Raw genomic sequence first — 24,594 nt, 5'->3', positions numbered from 1 at the left:
GTTCAACCAATAGTATTAAGTAGAACAAAAAAACAATACTAAAAGGGATAAAGTATTGAGTTGTACATCAACAGTCACGACAAGGGCTGATCAAGTCCCTGTTTCTCATAGTGTCCATTTCACTTCAATAAGTTTTTTAAATTGGCAAACAAAAAAGCTGTCTGTACCTTAATGTTTATTGCAGCTCAATTCACAATAGCTAAGACCTGGAATCAACCTAAATGCCCATCAACAGTAGACTGGATAAAGAAGTTATGGGACATGTACTCCATAGAATACTATACTGTGGTGGAATGAGAAGGTGAAAAGGTCATGCCAAGATGGCCGCTGAGGTGATGGCTGCTGACAACAGAAACTGCCTGGCACCAGGCCGTAATTGGCTGGCTTCGGAAACCACATGACAACAGAGCCTGACTGACAGCAGGCCGTGATTGGATGGTTTCAGAAACTGCCTGGCAACAAGAGCCTGACTGGCGACAGGCTGTGATTGGATGGCTTTGGAAACTGCCTTGCAACAGGCTGTGATTGGTTAGGGAACAGACTGCCCCTTGACTAGATTGGCTGCCTTGGCTATATAGGCAGCTGTAGCAACTGAAATAAACGAGTCTGCAGGCTGCTTGCCTCAGGCCTGCTTTCACCTGACTCCCTGGGGCTGTGTGGTGATGCTACACCTCTTGCCCCCACCACGCGCCTCCTCTCAGAACGAATCCTCTCAGAAAAGAAATCAACCTCAACACTATACAGCAGTAAAAAACAATGAAATCTGGTCATTTGCAACAAAATTCAGGAATCTGGAGAACATCATGCTGAGTGAAATAAGCCAGTCCCAAAGGGACAAATATCATATGTTCTCCCTGATTGGTGACAACTAACCAAGCACCAATAGATAACTGGTTTTCAAATATTTGTTTAAAAAACTTTCAGATGGTAGAAAAACTAGAAAGTACTATAAAAAGAAAAATTTAAAGACTGCTTATAAAACCTTATTATTTTACATTATGTTTTTATTACATCACTGTCAGATCAGGGGGCCACTTACATATTATCCTCATGTGATAGAACATAAATGGAGGGAAACAGTACAATACCACAAAGGCTGATGCGTCTTGATCCTTAAAAAAGACTCTTCAAGTGTATGCTGGGTGTGTTTCATCTCCTATCCCGGGCACTCAAGGTTGTTGATGAACTTGCAAACAGAACATGACTTTCTATTACTTCTGAACGTATGTGAGTTAACCTTGCCTAACTCCCTTCAGTAGTCAGTATTTGGAAGCATTGTTTAAGAAATAAAAATTCATATTGTAAAACACATTACTCAAACAGTACTTTACACTTTGTGTTTCTGTGTGGGTGCAAACTGTTGAAATCTTTACTTAGTATATACTAAATTGATCTTCTGTATATAAAGAGAATTGAAAATGAATTGATGTGAATGGAATGGGAGAGAGAGTGGGAGATGGGAGGGGTGCAGGTGGGAGAGAAGTTATTGGGGGTGGGGAAGCCACTGTAATCCAAAAGCTGTACTTTGGAAATTTATATTTATTAAATAAAAGTTAAAAAAAGAAAAAAAAAGAAATAAAAATTCTTTCCATTCATGAAAGTAAATACTATCACTGCCATAATTAAAAAAAACAAAACAAAACAATGATTTCAACATGTAAATCCTGAATATCTGTTAGAAAATGAAGTTGATTTATTAATATGGTTCATCTTGGGATATCCAATGTGTAGATGGCTGAAAATACGCCTGTGGGCTCTTCACTTTGTATTTTAGTGACACGTTCAAGCATCTCCTCACGGCCTTTCACGGCTTTCCCTGGTTTCACGCTCTGTGATCATTGAAGCTCTTTATGCGTTAACATCTCATCACGTGAATTGGCCCATGCGCCTCTTCCTTGGTTTTTCTCTTCTGTGTCATTCAGCGGAATTCCGTAACCTGCTGCTCCGCTGGGGCCTGCTTCGCTCCTCTTTTTCCCTTCTGGTAGAGGCTCATACGGCCTTTGTCCCGCAGGCTCATCACCTTGGATGGTGCTAAGTCATGCATGCTGAAGCTTCTTAAACGTTGTTACAGCGCCTTGGCTCTGCACTGCTGCAGTGGCAGCAGCAGAAGCTGCTAAGGTTAAGCCCTGCAGTCCAAAATGTGCCACGGTCTCATAGCCTGTTTCCTTTTCTTGGGCGAAATAATCATCGATCTCCTTTTCCTTTGCAGAAACAAATGGATGAAGGCAGTTTCTGTATATGAAGCTCACTCCTTTATCACAGGGACTGAGCTGGAGCCCTCAGAGCTGGGCCCAGTGTCAGCTCTGTTTCTCCTGGAAAGATAGCAACTTTCAAGGAATGGTTCCATTTCATCTAAGTTAGCAGGCTTGAGAGCATATAGGTGCACATAGGGATCCATTTTATTCATTTAATATTCATACAATCAATAATCATGGCCTCCTCATTTCTGATATTAGTAATTTGTGTCTTTTTTCTTTCTTGATCAGACATGGTTAATCAACTTTATTAATCTTTTTAAAACAACAGCTCTTGATGCCATAGATTTTCTCTGTTGATATCTTATTTTCAGTTTTATTGATTTCTGCCATAATTTCAATTATTTTTCCTTATTAAGGGTTTATATTTTTCCTATAGTTCCTATGGTGGGAATTTATATTATTAACTTCAGATCTTTCTTCTTTTATAATGTATACATTTAATTCTATAAAATTTCCTACAAGTACTACTTTTGCTGTATCCAATAAATGTTAATGTTTTCTTTAGATGTTCATTTTGCTTAAAGTATTTTTAGATTTCTCTTGAGACTTCTTCATTGATCCATGTGTTATTTGGGACCGTTGCTTAATCTTCAAGTATTTTGGAATTTTCCAGATTTCTTCCTGAATTGATTTCTAGTCCTGTAATCTGAAAAGCAGACATGTTATGATTTCTATTCTTCTAAATTTGTGAAAGTGTTTTTTATGAGCCGTAAAATTATGCGTCTTAGTTAATGTTCAACTGGAGCTTGAGAAGAGTTGTTATATTCTGCTGTGGTTAAGTAGACCATTTTATTGATACCAATGAGATCCAGTAAACGAATGGACTGCTCTGTTCGTCTGTATCCTTCCATTTTCCTCCCTGCTGGATCGCTCAGTTTGGGATGGGGAATATTTAAATCTCCAAATATAATATGATTTTCTATTTATTTTTCTTTTGTAGTTCTATCAGATTTCTCCTCACTATATTGATGCTTTGTTGTTAGGCACAAATGTTAAGGATTGTTAAATAGTTTTGGAGAGTTAGTGCCTTAAACACTACACATTGTTTTCTGTTAATAAATTAATATGAATCATCTGGTTTTCTTTCTGGTAGTACTATCTTGATAAATTTCTCACCATTTCCTTTCCTTTTATTCTATCTGTGTCTTCATATTTAAAGCAAATTTCTTGTGGATAATAGGTAGTTTGGTCACTTTAAAAATACACTTTCAGTTTCTTTTTTAAAAATATATGTTTAGACCATTCATCTTTGAAATTGTGACTGATTTATTGGGATTAATATCTATGATATTTGTTTTTTTTTTTTTTATTTTTGACAGGCAGAGTGGACAGTGAGAGACAGAGACAGAGAGAAAGGTCTTCCTTTTGCCGTTGGTTCACCCTCCAATGGCCGCCGTGGTAGCGCGCTGCGGCCGGCGCACCGCGCTGATCCGATGGCAGGAGCCAGGTGTTTATCCTGGTCTCCCATGGGGTGCAGGGCCCAAGGGCTTGGGCCATCCTCCACTGCACTCCCTGGCCACAGCAGAGAGCTGGCCTGGAAGAGGGGCAACTGGGACAGGATCGGTGCCCCGACCGGGACTAGAACCCGGTGTGCCGGCGCCGCTAGGCGGAGGATTAGCCTATTGAGCCATGGCGCCGGCCACTATCTATGATATTTGTAACCATTTTATTTCCCTTTTCCTTTTGAAGGTCTTTTTCTCATTTTCTGGTTTCTCTGACTTTAATTGAGCATTTTATAGGATTCCATTTCTCTGTCCTCTTAGTATATCAACCATAGTTCTTTAATTTTTTAAGTTAACGCCTCAAGGTTTGCAATAGACATTCACAACTAATTTAAGTTCAATTTCAAATGACACTATACTTCATTGGTAATGAAATTACCTTGTAAGAGGATGCTCCCGCCGGCTGTGGCAGCAATTTGGGGGATGAGCCAACGGAAAAGGAAGACCTTTCTCTCTGTCTCTCTCTCTGTCTAACTCTGCCTGTCCAAAAAAAAAAAAAAAAAAAAAAAAAAGAGGATGCTCCCATTTCCTCCCTCCTTTCCCTTATAACATGACATAGTCATCTTCCTTAGCCTTAAGCTACAATCCCCCCCATGCATGGCTGCCATAATTAGTTTGAATAAATAGTTAATGTAACTATTATAGGGTTTAGAATAAGAAAACTATTTTTATTTCAATTTTGTGATCTCGTCATATAATAAGAAATGTATACACTGGTCTTTATTCCCATAGTCTGAAACACAGTTCTTAGAATGTTTAGAATTGCTAAAGTGATAAATGAACTTTGTGGGCTAATAAGATGCCAGATAGCTCGGGAGAGCTGTATCATTGGGCTGGTAGGAGGTTGTCTTGTGGTTAGAGGGTTGAAACTCTCAGTCCTACTATCCCCTCCCTGTTGGACCTCCAGTGGTCAATTGTCTAATCAGTTGTGCCTACATAGTAAAGCTTCCCCCACCCACCCCAACACTACACACGCAGAGGTGGGATTCAGAGGGCTTCCTGGTTACTGAACAAATGGCGGTGCTAGAAGGGTGGCACACCCCCAGGGGGTGCAGAAGCATCGTGCCCTTTCCTCCATGCTTTTCCTTGAACACTGCTGTCATTTGAGACATAAGTAACATAAGTGAGCTTCTGTAGAAATCGGTTGAACCCAAGAAAGGGGTGACAAGATCCTCTGATTTGGAGCCAAGGTGGACAGAGGTTATGTGAACCTAACCTGGGGATCCACTACATGTGATTGACATCTGAAGTTGGGGGCAGGCTTGTGGAACTGAGCCTGCAGATTACGCAGTCGTGCTAACTCCACTGTCAGCATTGAGTTATTGGACATCCAGATGCAGACTGTAGAATTTCTTGGTGTGAGATGAATCCACACATAGGAGCATTCTTGGTGAGATAAACCCACACATAAAAGCAATAAGTATGAGGATAGAGAAAGACAGTTTGCCTTATTCGCTATTTAACTTGATAGGGGCAATCGGCAGGAAGTGGGGGGAAAAGGAGCTGAAAGATGTTCTAACGGTTTCTGTGTCCCAGCCCTACGCTGTAGCTCCACTCCCTTGCATGTCAATCTAGCACACTCACTTTCCCTCGGTGCACCTGCATTCCCTCTAGGCCTGGGCAGGATTGCATGTGTTGATGAACACATAGGAGCTAAACTCCACATGGAGATGCCATGAAGCTCCCAGAGAGCTTCACGTGTACTGAACTCCACCCAAACTCCACCCTGTTTGTGTATTCAATTAGGGCCCCATCTCTGACCCCACAAAAGGGTCGATTGGATTTCAGAGCAACCCTTCCTGGCTCCCTCCTTTTTGGCCCTTCTCTTGCCTTCTCCAATGCTCTGCCTTCCTGGGCAGCTCCCTGGCCCTCTCCCGGGGAGCTTTTCTCCTCCTGGGGTTATCTGCATTCACACTTTAAATAAACTGAGCTGAATGTTATTTATACCTCTGCTTTGAATTCTTGTTTCACGTGGGGCAACAACTTGGGATAAAACCTGGGAAACATATTCCCATAACACACCCTCTTTTGTTCTATCTCTGACACTCTTCCTTTCTATGTATAGCTCTAAATTTTTTACCTTTATCCTTTGCTTCTCTCTGAAGACCTTCCAAAGGAAGGAATACTGGTGACATGGTCCCTCTGTTTTTTTTTTTTTTTTTTTTGTGAGAAACATGTTGTGTTCTCGCTCCTTCACATGTGAAAGATGCCATTGGATTCAGAATTCTAGGTTTTATTTGTTTTTCCGCTTTAAATGTTTGGTTTCACTTCCTTCTTGCCATCACAGTCTCTAAATAGCACTTCAGTGAACTTCTTATTCTTGTTCTTGGATATGTAGGGTGATTTTCCTCTCTGGCTTCTTTCAATTTTTAAGTTTATCCTGATTTGTCTGCAGTTACAGACTTAGGTATCTCAAAAAAGTTTATCCCACGTGTCCTCTGAGATTTCTGGGCTTGTGGTTTGGTATTTGTTGAAACTTTGGAAAATTCTCAGCCATTGTTATGTCACAAATTTCTTCTTCATCTTTCTCTATTTCTCCTCCTATGGCATAGCATTTATACATTACTGGCACATTTTGTAACTGTCCCACAGTTCTTGATTATTCTTTACTTTTTAAAAACTCTTTTTCTCTTGACTTATCATTTTGGGGAGTTTTTATTGACATATCTTCAAGGTCACTACTTCTTTGTTCAGCCTTGTCCAGTCGACTGATAGGTCCATCAAAGACACTGTTGATTTCTTTTACAGTGTTTTGATTACCAGCAGTTTTGATACTTAGAGTTGACATCTCTCTTTTCACTCTACCCCTCTGTGCTTATCGATTGCTTGATTTATCCATAAACTACTTCACACATTATAGTTATTTTAAATTCTCTCCCTGTTAGACCCAGAATTTATGTCCTAGTTCAGTATCATCCTCACGCTTATGTTGTTTTTTCAGATGGGTTTTCTTGCCTTTTAGCATGAGTTGTCATTTTTTTGTTGAAAGCCATGCAGGATGTATCTGCACGTAAATGGAAGTAAGCAGATTTTTAGTATGAGTTTCTATATTAACCAGATTATGACTCAATAATAATTAATATTAATCTGATTCAGATATGGGCTGTGTTTAGCAATTGCTGCAGCTACAGATGTCAGAAGCTTTAGTTCCTTCCAAGTTCCTTGTTTGCTTTTTCTCCCTTGTGGATTTTTGCTTCCCTAATAATTCCTCTTTAAGGGCTCTGTGTCTTTTAGATCTTTTGAACATAATGCACTGTAAGTGTACTTGAATCTTGCTGACACTGGGGCTGGAAAGCATTATATAATCTTTAAGATTAAATGTCAGTTTTTGTTCTAGGGGCCTGAATCCTTGGCCTGTGACCTTCAGAAACATTTCCTAGGCTTTTGCATATTTTTCTGTATGTGATAAAGGAAGGCTAGTTGGGTTTGGAGGTGTCTAATGGTCCTTCCTCTAGGACAGATCAGACTCTGGTAAAGTAGTTTCTCTTGAGGACAGGTCTTGGCTATGGAGAAAAGGGTGCTCTGTGCGTATTTAACAATGATTACATGGGGCTGGTGCTGTGGCATGGCAGGTGAGGCTGCTGCCTGCCGTGCCAGCATCCCATGTGGCATCGGTTCAAGTCTCAGCTGCTCCACTTCTGATCCGATTTCTGCTGTGACCTGGGAAAGAATGGAGGATGGCCCAAGTCCTTGGGCCCCTGCACTCACTTGGGAGATCTGGGGCAAGCCCCTGGCTCCTGGCTTCGAATAAACTCAGCTCCGGCCATTGTGGCCATCTGGGGAGTGAACTGGTGGTTGGAAGACCTTTCTCTTTCCCTCTCTGCCTCTGCCTCTCTGTAACTCTGCCTTTCAAATAAAATAAATACATCCTTAAAAGAAAAAAAGAATGATTACTTTGAGGGGCCAGCATTGTGGAGTAGCAAGTAAAGCTGACGCCTGAAATTCCTGCATCCCATATGGGTGCCGGTTTCTATGCTGCTTGCTCCACTTCTGACCCAGCTCTCTGCTAATGGCCTGGGAAAAGCAGCAGAAGATAGCCCAAGTACTTGGGCCCCTACCACCGATATAGGAGACCTGGGAAAAACTCCTGGCACCTGGCTTCAGACTGGCCCAGCCCTGGCTGTTATGGCCATCTACAGAGTGAACCAGAGGATGGAAGATCTCTCTATGTCTCTTCTCTGTCACTCTGCCTTTGAAATAAATAAATAAATAAATCCTTAAAATGATTAACTTGAGGGCAATCAATCTACACGTTTTGATTCCTCTAATCCCTGAACATGATAAAAATGTATTTAGTTGATCGTTTATGTCTCTCAGGACTTTTTGCTATTTTTTCAAGGAGATCTAAATCATCTTTCACTTTATTCCTAAGTATTTACTCTTCAATGCTATTTTTGTAGAGTTTGAAAAACTCCTATTTAAATTATTTGTTGCCATTTATTGAAAATGAAATTATTTTTGTGTATGACCTTTTTTATTTTTTTAATTTTTAAAATTTTTTTATTTTTTGACCAGCAGAGTGGACAGTGAGAGAGAGACAGAGACAGAGAGAAAGGTCTTCCTTTTGCCATTGGTTCACCCTCCATTGGCCACTGTGGCCGGCACATCGCACTGATCCGAAGCCAGGAGCTAGGTGCTTCTCCATGCGGGTGCAGGGTCCAAGCACTTGGGCCATCCTCCACGGCACTCCTGGGCCACAGCAGAGAGCTGGACTGGAAGAGGAGCGACCGGGACAGAATCCAGGGCCCTGACCAGGACTATAATCCGGTGTGCCGGCGCTGCAGGTGGAGGATTAGCCTATTGAGCCGCGGTGCCGGCCTGTGTATGATTTTTTATTTTGTAGCCTTGCTAACTCATTTACTAGGTGTAGAAATTCATCATTGTTTTTATTTTTGGTTTGCCTAGGTTTTTCTATGTAAACAATCATGCTGTTTCAAATGTTATCTGAAAACCTATTTACATCAAATATGCTCCAACTCATTTCATTATAAAACCACAAAAACCTCAAGAGTCCTATATTGCCTATAAGTTAGTCCAAACTCTTTGGCCTAGTAGCAATGTTCTTTGTAGCAGAAGGCAAAGAATCTATAAAGTATGCCATGGCATTATGCTATTCCACAGCAGGTGCAGAGCCCTCACTAGGCAGTAGTGAGCCTGGCTATGGATCAAGGTAGCGTTCCTGAGTTCGCAGTGTGTTGGGATCCATCCAGTCTGTCCACTTGTTGCCAAGATGGATATAGCAGTTCTAGGACAGATAGAATACCCTAAACTCAGCAGTGTCACAACTTTTATTCCTTTGAGTTAAGGCATGGTCTCTCCCAACATGCACATACAAATTTAGATTGGCCCAATAAATCCATATACTGATTAATTAGTTAGAAGGATTCCAGACAAGTATGATAACAATAGGTCTGTCTTAGTACTTGTAACCTCAGTGTGAATTGCTTTCTTGAAATGATGAAAATTTTAGAGAAGTTCAGTGATCTGATTAATGCCAAATGGCAATTTGATAAGAGAGCTGTGAAATCAGTGCTGCTTAGCTTTATTGTGTGTGTGTGTGTATGTTCCTATCAGCTTCCCTAAAGGTGTCTGGTTAATTACATATCTTGAATTGATGCTAAAGATGGGTCATGCAAACATCTTTCTGTTAGCTGCAACATATTCCTGATGGCTACGATGGTGACTTCCTAGAGTTGACTATGGAGCATGAGACCAGATAGCTCTCAGCTCGAATTCTGTCTCCTTCACTTATTGATCTTTGGGAAGTGATTAGGTCTCTTTGAGCCTCAGTTTCTCAATCTGGAAAATAAGGGCAGCCATGACTTGACTTTGGAAGCCATAGTTTTGCAGTCATGACACTACTGAGATTTTGGACTAATTCTCTGCTGTGGGGAGCTAGAATGTTTAGCAACATTTCTGGTCTCTACTCTCTAGATGCCAGTAATATTCCTCCTTTCCCAATTACGACAACCAAAAATGTCTCTAGGCAACACATTGCCCCTGGTAGGCAAAAAATCACTCAGGTTGAGAGCTATTAACCAAGATGGGCTCAAAGTTTTCACATTGTGCCTGGCACACCAAACCCATTTCCTAGGGTTCGTACTGTTATTTCTTCCCTGATTCCACAGCCCTTACTCTCCAGGAATCAACTCCAACTATATCATTCCTCTTTGTTGAGAAAAAACTTTGTAATCATGACTATAGGAAGAGGATTTGCTGCATTTGGAACAAGAAATGGATCAGCTCCTTGATTTTACTTCTTAATCACGCAAATTCGTTCAGATTGGAAAGCAATCCTGAGAGTATCATTTTCAAGGTTGTATCAGATACTGCATTTTCCTTTACATTTTAACAGGACATATTTGCAAATGGCAGGTTCAGCTAAAAGATAAAAAATGTGTTATGCTTGGTAGCTGTGATTTTTTTTCTTTAAGATTTTTATTTGTTTATTTGAGAGGTAGAGTTACAGACAGAGAGAGGGAGACAGAGAGAAGGTCTTCCATCTGCCAGTTGACTCTGCAGATGGTCACAATGGCTGGAGCTGGGCTGATCCAAAACCAGGAGCCCAGAGCCTCTTCCAGTCTCCCACAAGGGGACTGAAGCAGGGGCTGAAGCACTTGGGCCACCTTCTACTGCTTCCCAGGTCATGGCAGAGAGCTGGATTGGAAGAGGAGCAGCTGAGACATGATCTGGCATCATATGGGATGCAGTCTCTGCAGGTGGAGGCTTTACCCACTATGCCACATTTCCATCTATGCCACAGCACTCACCCCTTGATAGCTGTGATTTTATTTGTGAGAGAAGGCATTTTTTGGTTTGTTGTTTGTTTTAAACCAATATGTGAGTATATGCCAAGATGTGGGTTTTAGGTAAAACCAATAGATTTGGTGGATATGGCAGAAAAAATCTGGGCAGTACAAGGTCACTAGTTGTTGAGTGTGGAGCACATAGCCTGGTGTGAGAGGGTCTAGTGATGTTAATTGCAGTGCACTTCCCACAAAGTGGAGAGAGTGAGAGGTATCGTCCTTTGAGGCTTAGGCCTTGGTATAATGAAGATCCGTACTCAGGATGCCATTGGGGAGTGATTGAATTAGGGCCTCTGAGACATGAGTGTTCTTTGTGGGCCAGAGCTGCTGTGATTCAGAAGTAGGGTCTTAGGCCTTGGGAAATCAGCACAGTTTTTCTGGAGGTAGATTCAGGTTCTGGGCTGAACACCTGGCCCTGTCCTTAAAGCAGAGGTATGGTTGGCTCACTCATAACATTCCCCTTAAGCATGGGGAGATCTGGTTCTTTTTGATTTCTTTCTCAAAGAAGTATTTATTCGAAGAGAGAGAGAGAGTGAGCCAACTACCTCCCATTTGCTAGTTCACTCCCAAAATGACCTCAACAGCCAAGTCAGAGACAGTCAAGCCAGGAGCCAGGAGCTCCTTACCAGTCTCACACATGAGTGTCAGGGGCTCATATAGTTGGACTATCATCCATAGCCTTCCAAGGCACATTAGCAAGGGCTTTGTTGGGAAGGAGAGCTACCAGGAATTGAACTGGCACTCTAATATGGGATGCTGCTACTGTAAGCCGTGGCTGCAGCCCTCAGATCTGCTTCTAAAGCAGACATGTATTTTTAATAAGGTTGCTTAATGATTCCCACAGGTGATTTTTGTACTAATCTACACCTGCATCTCAGAAGTGTCGTTAACTTGGAAGGTTTTGTATAGATCAGTTCCTAAGGTGCTGGATTCAGCCAGCAGAAATCTGGGATGACAACTATGTCATCGTGCTTCCAATGCACAAATTCCAACCTTAGAATGCCTGGCAAGAGGTATTTGTGAACAGGCTTGTGTCCCTTCACAATGGGACAAGATAGGAGAAAATGGGCCTTTCCCCTCTGGGCCCCTCCTCCCCACTCAGAGGCCTGATTGGAGGCAGTTTATCCACAAACCTCTGAGTGCTCTGGGTGCCCCCTCCACCCTTCAAGTCTTTCCTGAGGCCTTCCTACTCAGGTTCTTTGTTCTTCCTTGGAGCTAGAAGGCAGAATAAGGCACACCCAAGATCTGCCTTAAACTCATAGATGCACTGGACAAGCTAAATGTGTATACATCAGGAGGCCCTCTCAGCTGTCCACTTGTCTGGAACCTGGCCCGAAATTCTGCAGCTAGAGGCTGCCTGGACCTGAGGATGCCCTCTCTTGTTCACTGTTATGACTGCTACATTGGGGTCACGGCTGATGCTTGATGTAAATATACTCACAACACTTCCAAAAATAGTTGCTACTGTCCCCACTGCAGCCCTGGGGAGTTGCTAAGGCTCAGGTAGGTTAAGTAACCTGTTCCCACACAGTTGAATCAAGCAGTGCCTGCCCCTTTCATTCACAACAGTTATGAGTGACAACTCCCTTTCTTCCATCCCTTTCTGCTCTTGTGCTTGTACATTGCAGGCATCCTACAGGGGATGACCTGGTCCATGGCTCCTTTCTTGGACTCATGACCAGATCCTGCCCATTCATGTTGGTGCCCAGCTCATGATCTCTGAGCCAGTCCGCGTGCCTTTGGTGAGCACAACCTCTGCCCCGACCCCAGCCAGCCTCGGCCTCCCCGATCTGATGGTTTTTTCTTGGTAGGAGCCTTGGCTCTCGTCTCTAGAGGTCAGTCAACCCGCCCTGTGCTGTTGATCTCTCTGGTTTGTACACTGCTCCCAGCCTCACAAATCATGGCCTGGCATCGTCCTCAGTGCTGTCAGACCTGCTTATCTGACTGGGAAGGCTTGGAGGAGCCGGGCCATAAAATTAAATGAAATTACTGCGGGAACTAGGGAGTTAGTGACAATGAGGTGGAATTATAACTTGGAGAATGGCAAGGGAAGTTTATGACACCCCGGTGCCTATCTGTAAAGTCATTACTCAAGGGCTCCCTTTGCACCTGATGCCTGGGCTGAATATCATCCTTTGCCAGTGTGTGTGGGGGGGTGCCGTAGTGCCAGCCTCACCGTGTGGTTCTTCTTAGCTTCATAGACTTTGGGCGCTGGAGGAGAGAGTCTTGGGGTCCAGGTAGTTGAATCCTCACATTTTCTGGAAGGGCAAGCCAGGGCTCAGAGGTGTTGGCAGAAGGGGTTAATGCCAGCATCAATATTCAAACTCAGGTTCCTGGGCTCAACCCTGTGCTCCATTATCTATTCTATTACTTTGGAACACTTTTTCAGGTTGAAAAATAATATGATTGATATACCACCATGAATTGGCCTTTAAGCAGGTGAGGGGAAGGGGCAGGAGAGAGAGACTAGTAGAGATGAGGGCTCCAACTAGATGAGATTTGGGCCATGTACATGGTGTCACATTCTTTGCTGCCAAAATCATTCTAGGTAAGTGAGCAAATTTTTTTCCAAACACAAGTTATGTGTGTGGTAGGAGTGTGCCTAGAATTTTGGGGAGGACAGAAAGGCTCCGAGGAGAGAGTGGTTGAAGCTGCTGGAGCAGAGGGGAGGGGGAGGATGCCCTGGGGTAGGCTTTACAAGGCTGAAAACAACTTCTAGCTTGTGTGATGAGATTCTCCATGGCTGTTTTTCTGTCACAGTTTATTGCTCCTCTCTTCTGATTGGCAGCTCCTTGATGGGTGAAATAAGGCCTTTCCTTGTACATTTTTGGGTATCACTCAGACCACACACCCATTAGATGGACAGGATGAGTGGATCAAGTGTGTGTGGTCATGGGTTTGGAGCCTCAGACTCATCACAAGTGAACAGAGGCAATCACACCTTGCAGGGTCTTGGGTCCTTAAATTATACAAGGCCCTAGAGTAGTTCTTGGCATGTTAGAAACAGACTCTTTGGAGGGTTTGTTTTGCTCCTGGCACTGTTGTAGGAATTACTGCATTCAGTGGTTGCAGTCATTCTGTTAGTTGCTGTACTCCTGACAGGGCTTCAATGAAGTAGCGAGGCTCCCTACCTTCCTTGCAAAGCTGTCCTACATTTGTAGGAAAAGCACAGTAGGGGACTGTCCATCCATGATGCCCCTGTTGGCACGTAGCTCATGCATTGCTGCTTGTGAGACTGGGTGCCCCTAAAATCCCCTTTGGGCTTTTTGTGTTTGGGGAAACCTCAGGTTGGACTTCAGGGAACTCTCAAACTCAGCTGGAATTTGCAGGAAATGCTGCCCAAGAGATTTTCATTCAGGCTAGCACCAAACAGCTCTGACCCACCAATGACTGTAGGAGCCATCTTGGGGAAACCATGGGTTTTGGAATCATGGAAGGCTGAGTTCATACCCTAACCTTGCTGTGTAGGAATAGAGAAACCTCAGGTAGGACCTTAATGTTGGAGTGTCAGACCCATCATCTCAAGGTTAGAATGTGAACATGAACTCACTGTGTGGCTTATTGGGAGTAGGTATACACTGGTCAGGGGCTTTGGGATACCCCTTCAGTCTCCTTTTTATGTGCATGCTGGAGCTGGACTCATCAGCTGCTCCTGGCTGCCCAGGCACATGCAAACCCACATCAACACCCCCATTCCTTTCTGGGGAAAAGGCACTGGTTAGTGGGAAGGAAAACTTTAGGCAACCTCCCAGTTTTTCTGGAAAGTGGTTCATTCCAAGAAGCAAGACCAAAACCCAAAAGCAAAGTGGGAATACCAATCACCTTACTAATTCTGAGGGCACCTTTGTCTTTGGGGCCCAGGGGGGCATGGTTCTCACAACCTCACTTGTTTCTCCTCTGTGTTCAATGCCTCCTTGTGGCTGGCATTTGGTATAGCTGTGAAGAGATTGCTCCCATAGCAGAGCATCGGGGTTCAAGTCCTGGCTCTGTTCCCAATCCAGCTTCCTGCTAATGCAGACCACAAGAGGCAGTAGGGGAGAGCTCAAGTAGTTTGGTACCTGCCATTCACTTGGGAGACCCAGACTGTGTTCCTGGCTCCTAACTGGCCAGGTTGCAGGCACTTGGAGAGGGAACCAGTGAATGGGAGCTCTCTGTCTATCTCTGTCTTAAAAAAAAACAAAACAAAACAAAACAAAAAAAACAAAAAAAACTTTCATGGTTTGATGTTTTTTTTTTCACCTCTCCAGGGAGTTTTCTAATCATTCTTTGAACCTGCCTCAAAGGAAGACAGACAAGTGTGACACTGGCGGGGACAGATAAAGGCACAGGGTCAGAGCAGCCTCCAAGTTCGCTTCTATGATCACACGGGGAAGACAGGCTGAGCACCATTGAAACGGCTAGAGAAGGACTAAATTATTCATCGGAGCACCTCAGAGATGCCCTTATGTGACATTCCAACCCAGGCATCTATTTTTTCATACATAAAAAAATAGAGCCCGGGACAGGTGGTGACCATGTGAAGGAAGATAAACCGTGTGACCCACATACAGCGGCTCCTTCTCCTCTGATTCACACCTGACACAGGCGTCTGCTGGCAAAGAAAGCGTCGTTCGCAAGTAGTGGTCATAGGTTTTCATTATTGCTGTTGTGACTTTGAATAACTCTAAAAAGCAAGCTTTTAGCGGAGAGAGCAGGAGAGAAAGAAAAAGAAAGAATTAGAGCTATTAGTAGTCTTCTTCTGGAAAATTTATTTTTAATTGATGTTTAAAATTGTGTATGTTTATGGGGTACAATGTGATGCTTACATTTATTGTTTCATTACTGAATGATTTAATCAAGCTACTTAATGGATCTATCACCTCATTAATTTATCATTTTGCGGGAAGAAAACATCAAAAAAAATTTTGGCAGTTTTAAAACATATAATACTTTATTATTAACTATAGGCTCCATCATGTCATGGACCAGTAAAACTTCCTCCTCCAGTTGACCTACAGTGCTAGGTCCTTCCAACAACATCTTCCCTCTCACCATCCCTCCAGCCTCTGGTAGCCCACCTTCTACTGGGTTTCTTTGAGATATATATTTTTAGATTCTACAGCTGGTTGTGTGTTGGAGCAGGAATAACTAGTATTTGAGAATGACATCATGTGGGTTACAGTCCCTGCTCTGTCCTCTACTAGTTGGAACAAACCAGATCTCTACTTCAGACTCCATGTATGTGACAGAGGGTATTTTTCTCTTAGCTGTATAACTTACGGTTTTTCCTATGTCAGTACATTGTCTACTGTATTCATTTTAAAGACTATGCAATATATTTCTAAATACTGATGTATCATAATTTATTTATAATTATTGTGTCAAAGATTGTATCTCTTCTTTCCAAGACAACACTGCAATCAACTCTCTTGCCCATAAATTGTAAAATTTAGAAACTATTTTTCTGGAATAGCTCTGAAGTAAATGAACCACTGATTAGATCACAAGAACATTGAACATGTTGATTGTTTCTACAATTTGTCCACTGGAAATGCTATATCTGATTTACATTTCTCCTCATCTGTGTACTTCCACCCCTCCCCCTAACCCTTAACATGGCAAGGTAGATATCATCTCTGGTTTGAAGATGAGGAGCTGGAGACAGATTAAGCTTCTCAACATCACACAGGTATCCTGTAATCCAGTAGAGATTTCCCCTGCAGTCAGCTGTTTTTGTGTCACTGCCTGTGCCATGGTGGCTTCTATACGTCTCCACTGGCTTGCATGGTCCTTGGAGGTAAAGATTCCTTCATAGGAGGGAGAAGACAACAGGGCTCTTAGGTCCAGACAAATCCTTAGGATTTGACTAAGATCATGGGACAGGTCATACAACTAGGACCACAACCATTCAAATCATTTTCAAAATTACTTTTACTAAATATTGTTTAGCTATAAAACAGCATTTATAAAACACACATAATCAACCTAAAGTACCAATACAATAGGTGGTGATCTATTTATCCCACATAGACAAAGAAACAGACATTATCATAACCTTTGAGCACTTCTCACTGGTTCCCTCTTTCTCCCTTCCTCAGAAGTCACCAACACACTACAGGTTTGCAATCCTTTTCTTGTGTTTCTCTGGTTTTAACAATTGTAGCTGAGACCGTCACATGGTCATTGTACAAATGTATTTGAGAATCTGCATTGTACGATTCAAGGGGTTCTCTGTTGTACAGAACCAGCACAACTTCTACTCGCAGCTCCAAAAAAGCAAAGAGGGCTTAGCGTTGCAAATTTCAGGCTTTATTTTGATGGAATCACACCATATGTATGCATCTGCATCTCGCTTTCTGCGGCTCAACATCCTCTCCTGAGAGGGAGCTACCATATGCTCATGGCTGTGGCTCATTTATTTTCACGGCTGTACAGTACCACATGGTATGAATGAACCAATATTGTTATGCCTTCTCCTGTCATTGGGCTTTTGGCTCCTGGCTGAGGTTTTGCTATTATAAATGGTGCTGCTATGAACATTTTGTGGATATTCCCTGGGGCCCCTCATGTGCACAAATGTTGCATGTGTTCCTTGGAGAGGAATTTCTGTATCTCTGGCATGCTCACCTTCAATATGCCTATAGAAAGCCAGATTGTTGCCCTGTAGCAATAGATGGGTTTTCCCTAATATCCTTGCACAACATGATATTGTTGGACTTTGAAAAATTTTCCAGTCCGGTGGACATGCGATGGTATCTAATTGTGGCTGCTTTAATTTGCATTTTTCTGATTAACAATGAACACCTTTTCATATTTTTTATTAGTGGTTGGGTGTGTGTGTGAAGTATTCTCTCAAGTCTTTTACATATTTCTCTGTTGAGTTATCTTTTATATATATATATTTTAAAAAATATTTATTTATTTATTTGAAAACAGAGTAATACAGAGAGAGAAAGAGAGGCAGAGGGAGAGAGAGGTCTTCCATCTACTGGTTCACTTCCCAAATGACTGCAATGGCCGGAGCTGTGCTGATCCGAAGCCAGGAGCCAGGAGCTTCTTCTGGGTCTCCCATGTGGGTGCAGGGGCCTAAGGACTTGGGTTATCTTCTACTGCTTTCCCAGGCCACAGCAGAGAGCTGGATCAGAAGTGAGCAACTGGGTCTCGAACCGGTGTCCATATGGGATGGCAGCACTGCAGGTGGCAGCTTTGCCGCTATGCCACCGTGCTGGCTCCAAGTTATCTTCTTTCTATTAGTTTGTGTTAATGCTTTGGGTATTTGGTACTCTATTTCTTTGTCAGCTATCCTTGTTGCAATATATTCCTTCAATTTGTGGGTTTTGTTCACTTTAAAACAGTTTCTTATGAAAAAGAGAAGTTCTTGGTTTTAACATATTGACTGGTTTTTCCTTTAGGATGTGCCTTTTTTGAATCTCAAGAAATTAATTTTTATACTGAAGTCATAAATACATTCTTCCATAAGGTATTCGTAAACATTTATGGTCTTAGCTTACACGTTTAGATCTTTAAAGCACTTGGAATTAATTTTTGTGTGTTACTGTTGTGTTGAGGAAAGCCCCGATTTCTTTGTTTCTCCTGATGTGAATGACTGATTTTCTCAAGTCAGATCGCTGAGAAACTCATGCTTTCCTTCATGTTGTTATATCACGTTTCTGACATGCACAGAAACGCATAGATTCTCTTCTCCGCTTAGTCAGTCTACTGGTACATCCCTGCCCAAATGCCACATTTTCATATTCTTATGGCTTTTTAATAAGTCTGACGAAACAGGCCCCCTCCCTCATCTTGTTTTTCTTCTTTCTCAGGAGTACCTCAGTGATTCTTCCTCTTAAGATCTACCACAGGTATTTTAGAATCTACTTATCAAGTACCACACAGCAGCTTTGAGGATCTGCATTATATTATATATCTGGAAGTAACTGATGTCTTTTAGCTGTGGAGTCTTTTGACCCATGTCAATTGTCTATTTCTTTATTTATTTGGATCTTTCTTATTTTTTAAAGATTTATTTATTTGAAAGGCAGAGTTGCACAGAGAGAAGGAGAGACAGAGGGGAAGAGAGAGAGGGAAAAAGAGAGAGAAAGAGAAAGAGTGTGGTTCATTCTCCAAATGGCCACAATGGCCAGAGCTGGGCCAGGCAGAAGCCCGATGCCAGGAGCTTCATCTTGCTCTCGCAAGTGGGTGCAGAGGCCCAAACACTTGAGCCGTTTTCTGCCCTTCCACTGCTTTCCCAGGCACATTAGCGGTGAACTGGATCAGAAGTGGAGCAACCAGGGCGTGAAGGTCGCAAGCGGCAGCTTAACTTGCTATGTTATAAGGCCAGTCCCTAGCTCTTCCTTACTTATATTTTTTATTATTATTAGGGTTTTTTTTTTTTTCAGTTTGAAGTTCTGCTAGATTTATTGCTAGGTATTTTGTAATTTCAGGGTATGTAAGTGGCATCATTCATGTAACTGCAGTTTTAAAATGTTTGTTGCTGTTGTATGTAGATGATTTTTACATCAGTCAACTTTGTTAAAAACCCTTGCTACTTAATTATTGCCCTTTAGCTATCACCTTCTCTTCCCCTCCCCATTTTTTCTTGTCTTATTGTTTTCATTTTTCCTATCTTTTTACTAACTGCATGGTAAACTGGTTGTAACGGTTGACTAGAAATGTGGATAGATGCTGGCTCTTGACTTTTCCTGTTCATGAAGGAAGTGTTTTTGGTACTTTTACCCATTTGGTATGAAGCTGTACATAATAAATTTGACAGTTTAAGGGCATTCACCTCTACTTTTAGTTTGCTAAGGTTTTATTTATACACAAACACACACACACACATATTTGACATGCAGAGTGGACAGTGAGAGAGAGACAGAGAGAAAGGTCTTCCTTTGCCTTTGGTTCACCCTCCAAAGGCCACCACGGCTGGCGTGCTGTGGCCAGAGCACCGTGCTGATCCAAAGCCAGGAGCCACGTACTTATCCTGGGGTGCAGGGCCCAAGCACTTGGGCCATCCTCCACTGCACTCCCGGGCCATAGCAGAGAGCTGGCCTGGAAGAGGGGGCAACCGGGACAGAATCCGGCGCCCCAACCGGGACTAGAACCCGGTGTGCCGGCGCCACTAGGCAGAGGATTAGCCTATTGAGCTGCGGCGCCGGCTTATTTATTTATATATTTTTAACAAATTTATTTATCTATTTGGAATAGTTATATAGAGAGAGGGATAGATAGAGTGGGGTACCTTCCATCTGCTGGCTCGTTCCCCCAGGTGGCTGCAAGGGCCAGGACTGTGCCAGGCCAAAGCCAGCAGTTTCATCCAGGCCTCCCACATGGATGGCAAGGGCCCAATCACTTGGACCAATCTCCGCTGCTATCCCACGCCATTTGCAGGCAACTGGATCAGAAGTGGAGTGGCCAGGACATGAACTGGCACCCATATGGTGCATTACAGGCAGCAAGTTTACCTGCTGCCTCAGGAATTGATTTTTTAAAATGAAAATTTCCTAGGATTATTCTACCTTAAGCTTAGCATAGAACTTCTATGACCTGATTGCTAATGTTAAATTAACACTGCATTCATGTTTGATATAGCATATTATCTTTCCCTCATATTCTGAGTTCAGTTTGTTAGCATAATTTAAAAATATGCTTATTTAAAACCATGATGAGATGGGCTTCTGCATTGGTTTTCTCCCAGGAGCTGTGGTGTAGTGCTACAGTTTTATCATCTGGAGTACTTGGAATTATGTAACTAGCAGAGAAAAATCATCTGAGACTTTCTCCTTTATTGAATGATTCTAAATTGCTGATATAATTGGTTGAAGAATTTATAGGATTATTTATATTTTCCATGTATTTTGGTATTGGTTTTAATGCTACAATTTAACTTGTTCATTTCCTCTAAGTTTTAAAATGTACTAATCTAAAGTCATCGCTTAAATTCTGTTACATATTTGCTTTGTGCAGTATATCATTTATTATTAATTTTAATATTGCTTAGTCGTATACAAAATGTGTCAACTTTCATTGAATTACTCTCTGCTTTATATTTTCTTCCTACCTTTATTCTGTGACCTCTCAAGTTAGATTCTTTGCTCATTCAAGTTCATCTTTTTTCTATTCTGATATTATTATGAGGTTATGCATTTTCCTCAAAATGCTGCTTTTGCTGAATCCCACACTTTTTTAATACTATACCTTCATTATTGCTCATCTTTTAGCAGTTTAATGTAATTATGACTTATTTGAGCCACAAATTATTTAAATTATTTAAAAATTATTTTAAAAGAAATAATATCTGTTTATCTTTTGTTACTGATTTCTAATTTATAAGAACATTAGACTATATGAGAAATTCTAATTTCCAGAAATATCAAGAATTCTATCTTTTAGGTAGGGATATCTAATTTATTAATCAAGACATTTAATATTTGTATTATGACCCAGTTGCTCAATATAAAGTACTTCAAAAAGTTCATGGAAAACTGAATTAAATATAAGCTGATTTTGGTAAGCTTTGAAATTCATGCTTAGTGCCAGCGCCGCGGCTCAATAGGCTAATCCTCTGCCTAGTGGCACCGGCACACTGGGTTCTAGTCCTTTTGGAAGGATCCTTATATCTATAAATTTATACATATACCTAAAAAGGCAGAGGCTCCACTGGCTGGATTAATGCACTAGCTTTGTGTGTTTAATTCAGTTTGCTAGCTACACTGTTCTTATCTTAGATATGCATAGTGTCAGCCTGTTTTGTGCTGTTAGAACAGAATATCACAGACCATTTAATTTATAAAGAACAGAAATTTATTTCTCACAGTTCTGGATCTGGGAAGTCCAAGATCAAGGTATCATCATCCAGTGTGGATCTTGCTCAATCTACACCTGTCAGAAGTCTTAAGGCAGCCCTACACCCATGACTTGGATGGTTGTAGCCTTCAGTTGCATGCTTCAACTCCCATGCAATGTAATTGTACACCTGCAGTTTTCCCACACTGGTACTGCATGCTGATGGCTCTACATTTCTGGGGACTTGGTGCTGGTCCTGCTTCCAAGTGATAGTTCTTTTCTATTAGGCATTGCTCTGGAGGGGACTCTGTGATGGCTCTGACCCCACGGTTTTTCTGGGAACCACCCTAGGCTCGTGGCAGCAGTCTTCGAAATCCAAGTGAGGGAGCCATGGCTCCCACAGCTCTAGCACTCTGAGATTCTGCACAGTTGGCACCATGAGAATGCCATGAAAACTAGCTGGTATTGATGTGGGAGAACTAGGCAGGGAGATTAGATCCTGCTCTCACTGTGCTCTGTAGTTATGCTTTTGCTTTGAATCTTTATCTTTGGGTGGCACTGGGAAGGTAGGGGCAAGAACTTAGAAAAAAATTAAGACATTTATGCCCATAGCAGTGTTATGCAATTTTGTAATGATGTTTCTCAATGTTGACTTTATATTTTTATATTTTTATTCTGCTTGAGGTGCACCTGCTTTTGTAATATAAGTGTTCATATCATTTACCAGTCTAAAATGTCTTAGTCATTGTTTCTCCAAATCTCACCTCTCTTCATGTCTTGCTTCACTCTCTGGGCCTCCAATTAGACAGTGATGAGACATTCTCAGTCAACCCTCCCTGTCTTCTAACCTCCTCTGTTGTTGCTTGGGTCTGTTTCTGTTCAGCATGACAGGCTATGTAGCTAAAAGTAGCTTTCATTTTAGTAAAATATCTCATTATCTTTAGAAATGTTTTCTCTTAAAGCTACCCATTGGGTTCTTTATTTTACTTGTTATAGGTGTAAAACAGTGGCACTCTATTTTAAAATGTTTATTTATTTATTCTGAAAGGCAGAGCAATAGAGAGAGAAGGTAAGAGATGCATCTACTGGTTTACTCCCCAAACAGCCACAATGGGGGTCTCCTACATGGGTGGAAGGAGTCCAGGTACCTGGGCCATCTTCTATTGCCTTCCCAGGTGCATTAGTAGGGAGCTGGCTTGGAAGTGGACCAACCACTTGGTGCTCTGATATGGGATGCTGGCATTGCAAGTGGTGCCTTAACTAGCTCCTCACAATTTTGACGCTGGGGTCCCTATATTTTTTTTGGAAAGTGATTTGGACCTTTTCATAGTTCTTTATTTTTTATCTTCTCGTTGCCCTGTTTCTTTAAACTCAACATGTAGTTTAAGATTCTGAATAATTATGAGCATAAAATATGCGATAATTCATTACCTTCTGTTCTTACTGCAGGTTCTCAGTCAAGATGCCTGCGTGCGTATCTTTGATTTCTGACTTGAAATCAGAGTGCCTAGAAGTGAAGCTGCTGGGTTCTTTGAAGTCTTTGTTGAACATTTACTCCTCCTGGTTATCTGGGGTTGACACTGAGGTTCACCTTGAGTTGTTTTATACACTCCCAGGCGGTGTGAATCCATGTTGCAGTTCGATGCAGGGCAGGTTTTTCCTAACAATTCTCAGGATAGGTTGTCTTCCCCTGCCCTCAGGACCACAATCCACACAGGCACATTTCACTTCAGTTGCCTTCTCTCGAGTGATATGCAAGGCACAAATATTTCATAATTCAGTATACGGATGTTGGTGTGTGCCAGGGGCTTACTGTGGAATGCAAGTTTATTTCTAGCTCAGTCTCACCCGGAAGGTGCCGCAGACTGTGAATCCAGCTTCAATAATTTAAGACCTCTCCTCTTGGCAGGCCCTAGGATGTGCGTCTTGATCGCAGCCTCCCACACCACCACAAATGGATGCATGATGTCCCTTAGGAGAATGTTTGGTTTGGCTTCACTCCCCAGGTTCCAGGTTTCATCTGGGTTTGCAATGTTCTTACGTTTATGCCAGAAATCAACTTTCAAATCTCCTAGCATTTTCAGAAGGGATAGTTAGTGCTTCCATTCTATCACAGCAACTGAATACAAGTCTTAACATAGGATTAAGCAAACCCTTATTATATACAAGGCACTATGAAAATCATGAGTGAAACCAAAGATCTGATACCTGACTTCAGTAAGCTCTCAGTGTGGCTGATAAGCAATACAAAATACACTGAATGCAGATAGAGAACAAAATTAGCAAGGCTGAAATTGATTTCTGAGATCTGTGCAAGTGGCTTCAGAGGTTTTGGGGAAAGGCCAGAGTCTTCTCCAGAGAACAACCTGGAGGAAGTGAGTTTGAAGCAGGATGGGGATCTGCATAGACAGAATGGCAAGAGGAGAGGCAGTGGCCATACGGGAAGCATTTGGAGACAAAACTGATGAGAGCCTGGCTATAGTAACGACTGGTTCAGTAGTAACTGCTGGAGATAACAGCCAGAGGTAAATCTTGGATGTAACTTATGAGGCCAGAGCAGGGTTGTAAATACAGTTGGTGTCAGGATTGAAAAGTCTTGATGCCTCCTGGTAGGAGATTTGGAATAGAAAACCAAGGATAGAACCCAGAGCACACTCCCGTGGTTTACTGGGCACACTGAGCCAGCAGTTGTCTTGTATCTGTTGGTCCATATACTGGTCCAAGCAGGGATCTGAAAACTGGATAACATATATTTAACCATCAGCAGATTTCTTGATGAAAATCCAGATGCCAGGGCTGGCTTGGTGCGGCAGGCTAAGCTACTACCTGAGACTCTGACATCCCACGTGAGTGCTGGTTCAACTCCCTGCTGCTCTATTGCTGATCAGCCCCATGCTAATGCATGTGAGAAACAACTGAAGATGACCCAAGTGCTTGGGCCCCTGTCATCTGTATGGAAGATGCAAATGGAGTTCCAGGCTCCTGGCTTATGGCCTGGCCTGGACCTGGATGTTGTAGTCATTTGGGAGATCTTTCCAGCAGACAGATTCTCTCTCTCTCTCTCTCTCTCTCTCTATATATATATATATATATATATATATATGCCTTTCAAATAAATAAATAAATCTTTTATTTTAAATTCCAGATACCACTTCCTCTTGTGTAATTGGACCAGGGTTTGCATTCTTGTGGGCAGTGCCTGGATGGATAGAGGAAGACTGGCCCCTTGAAATGAATCAAGTGCTGTCTTAGCCTTCCTGG

General features: G+C 42.2%; 1 pseudogene; it reads right to left on the bottom strand.

Annotated features, from left to right (window-relative positions):
- Nucleotides 1–1,696: 1,696 nt before the first annotated feature.
- On the bottom strand, nucleotides 1,697–23,411 carry LOC133762716 (receptor expression-enhancing protein 3-like; annotated as a pseudogene).
- Nucleotides 23,412–24,594: the final 1,183 nt, after the last annotated feature.

Source organism: Lepus europaeus, chromosome 1 (genome assembly GCF_033115175.1).
Source record: "Lepus europaeus isolate LE1 chromosome 1, mLepTim1.pri, whole genome shotgun sequence".
In the NCBI taxonomy this organism is placed as follows: Eukaryota; Metazoa; Chordata; class Mammalia; order Lagomorpha; family Leporidae; genus Lepus; species Lepus europaeus.
This window is presented reverse-complemented; position numbering and strand designations above follow the sequence as displayed.